This window comes from Etheostoma spectabile, chromosome 10, assembly GCF_008692095.1.
Source record: "Etheostoma spectabile isolate EspeVRDwgs_2016 chromosome 10, UIUC_Espe_1.0, whole genome shotgun sequence".
Lineage (NCBI taxonomy): Eukaryota > Metazoa > Chordata > Actinopteri > Perciformes > Percidae > Etheostoma > Etheostoma spectabile.
In genome coordinates this window covers 15215447-15218697 of record NC_045742.1, presented here as the reverse complement: position 1 = coordinate 15218697, position 3251 = coordinate 15215447, and positions in this window count along the sequence as shown.

Sequence of the window (3251 nt, the reverse complement as noted above, 5' to 3'; positions counted from 1 at the left end):
GGCCAGACATTCCACATGAAAAATACAGCCCCTTTAAGCCCGCTGCATGTCAACCTGTTAAATCTATCAATACACCTGATAAAATAGAAATTGTCAGTCATTAGCCGTTTATAGAATAATAGTTTAAAAATAACATAATATCTTCTTAATTGTGAACATGGACTCGGCACTTTAGTACAAGACTTTAACTTTTGAGATAATTGTAAAGAAGGCCTTACATTACATTACATTGTTCGTGGTGCAGCAGAAAGCGAAAGAAAAAGAGGAAAAGAGAGGGCTCGGTGCACATGTGTGAGAGAAAAAGACAGAAAGAAGCAACTAAATCATTAAGGCAGACAAATATAGATTTTCTGTCTGCTCTTCATTGTAATTGTACAGACCTGGACCATCTATTTGTTGTATAGGATGTAAATGAGGTTGAGGAAACCCTGTGTGCAGAATGTGTGTTCAGACTATGTTCGACTGCATTTCGGTTGCATCCTTAAACAACCTCTACAGGACGACTGATAAAACGCAACGAGGTAGAGTGGTGGGAGAGACAAAGAGCTGAGGAGTAAAAAGGAAGACAAAACAAGTAAATTTGTCGGCACAACAAGCTGAAATTGGTGCTCCTCTTTACGCCCCCCTCACCCCCCCACCACCACAACCCTGACTAACTGCTATTCTCACCTCCATCCAAATACCAGCCCCTCTTCCCCTCCACTCCCTCAATTGGTACTGTCCAGGAAAATAAACGATCTGCAAGTGCAGGCACAGCATGGTGCCAGAGTTAACTTAGCCAGAGTCTGAGAGATGTTTTAAATTGTATTCTCCAAAGGTCACGCTCCCCTTTCTCACAGTCTCTGCCTGTCACCTCAGCTTTGTGTGTAGAATCCGCGCTTATTGATCCGGCCTCCGACGAGCACGTCCTCGGCGGCAAGCTGCTCAAATCACAGCATGCTGGCGTGGCGAGGCTCCCACACTGCGGCCCCATCACAAAGCGTTTGATAACGGAAGGGAGGGTGAGATAGGAGGGCTGGAAGTTGGTGAAAGAGGGATGAAATGTGATGACAAAGAGGAAATGGGAAAGAGGGCATTATCTTCAGTATGAACTACAAATTGTTTTCAGATGGAGAGAGAAGCCTCCCTCGGATGTGAGAATCTTTTGTTTTTTAGAGCTTTGAAATTCCACATGCTCTATCCTCCTCTCCTCCTCCCTTTTCTCCCATGTTAAGCCAAGGCCAAATCACAAGCCCCCATGTGTAATTTCTCAACAATGCTTCTGGCCGCCTGGCTTGATGGCTCAATGTTCCCTGTATGACATGTACTGCCTCAAAGGGAGGTCTGCGCTTTTATTCTGCTCAAACTTGATACCAAAGCTTTTCAAACACAGAGGCTTTTCTTCTAAATACAGAATAAAGTGTTTGTATGTGTTTGGGAGATAGAGACAGAGGTAATACAAATGCTGTTGTTGATGTTTTCCGTTTTCTTTTTCCCCTCACTGTAATGTCTGTATTTTCCCCTTTTTTTCTTGCTGTCTTTCATTCTTTCTGAATCAAATGCCCCTTACATGATATTTTGAAGGTGTGGAATTGCTGAAATGGAATTACATTTTTGCTCAGCATGACAAATTAGAAGATCTATTAAAACAAGCAAATGTCATCTTTATTTGTCGGGCCAGATCAATAAAGTTCCTACAGATCCACGTCTCTTTATCCACAACTCTAGACGTATAGGGGACATTAATCACGGTGCCCAGGATTTGTGTGGTCACTGTGGATCTTTACAAACAGCCGCTTGGGATACAAAGAGGCCGAGCGGTTGTTGAATTAGTGCCTTTGAGTTGCTGGCCTGACTGAAGACTTCTGTCCACTTGTGTGTGAATTAGCAATTGATTGCTGCCTTATGTTGAACTTGCCGACAGTGAGCGCCAAAGGATAGATTTCCTAAGTGTGCAGTAACAGAAAAGTCTGTTATCACAAATGGATGTTTTGTTATTAAAAGAAACAAAGTTTCCATGAAAAAGCCTTTGGGCATAAGCACAATTTAATTCAGGTCACATTGGGAGCAACAACATGCTTTTAATGGGGCGTTTGTTTAATTGGTTAAATTTGTCGGTAACCAGTGGACTGCTTCTTACAAGGCTCTGACACAATATCTTCCCACGCTCATCTCTTTCATGAGTGTCTGCTATCAGAAGCAGGATAATGAACTAGCTCATCAACAACAGAACTGAACATTTAGCCTCATTGTCATGCTGTATCATTGCTTAGGCAGCCCACAATGGTCACATCTAGGAGTAACTTTCAATGTCTTTCTTTATTGCCCATAACTTGATGACAACTTTCAGCTATAGCATGTACATTTTGTAATTGAGCAATGTAAGCATGACGAGTATATATTAAGGTCAGTTCAAGGTACACTTTTTATTTCTGGCATCAAATGTAGTCATTTTGAACAACTGAAATCCAGGGTAAGTAAACTGCATACATATTTAGTAATAGTTATTAATAATAATTTAATATTAAATGTGTGTAACAGCAGTAATTCCAAATTGATTTCTTCTTGTGATCATTTTTCTTCTAATCTTTTTTTTCACAAAGTCGGATTAGAGCCTATTCACCTATAGTCTATAGTCTGGACTATTCACAAACAGAAACTGAATTTGAATTATTTATATTTGAATTGCTAAACTTGAATAATTGCATTAAAAAAACTGAATTTTAATCACATCATTTGAAATTGTATTGTTTAATTTGAATCATTGCACTGAAAAACTGAATCTGAATAGTATAGTTTGAAATTGAATTTATCTGTTGGAACTGAAATCCAATATGATCATCAATGAAAATTCAACTCTATATATCGTCACATTCAGTTCACAGAGTTCAATTTCAAGTTACTGTGACAGACATACTTGAAGGGTGAAGGAAGAGCAATCGAGCAAAGATCAATGTGTATCTTTCGCGCTCCCAAAATCACCCACAATCCCATGCACGTGGCTTTGCCGGCTTGTTAAAAAACCCAATGGTGGACGTAAGCGGAGAGAAGCCGAATTGGAGCGGCATCGCTTATGGCGCAAAAATCATTTAAATGTAAGTATCTTTAGTTTTTGCTGCATATTTGTTATCACCGTTAACGTGTTACATCAATGCAAAGCTAAACGCTTTAATGCTGGTACAAATTGCTATTCATAATAAGGTAGATACATCACAAGCTAACGTTACGCTAACTGAACCTATCATTTAACATTAGGCTGTTAGCTGGTTTGC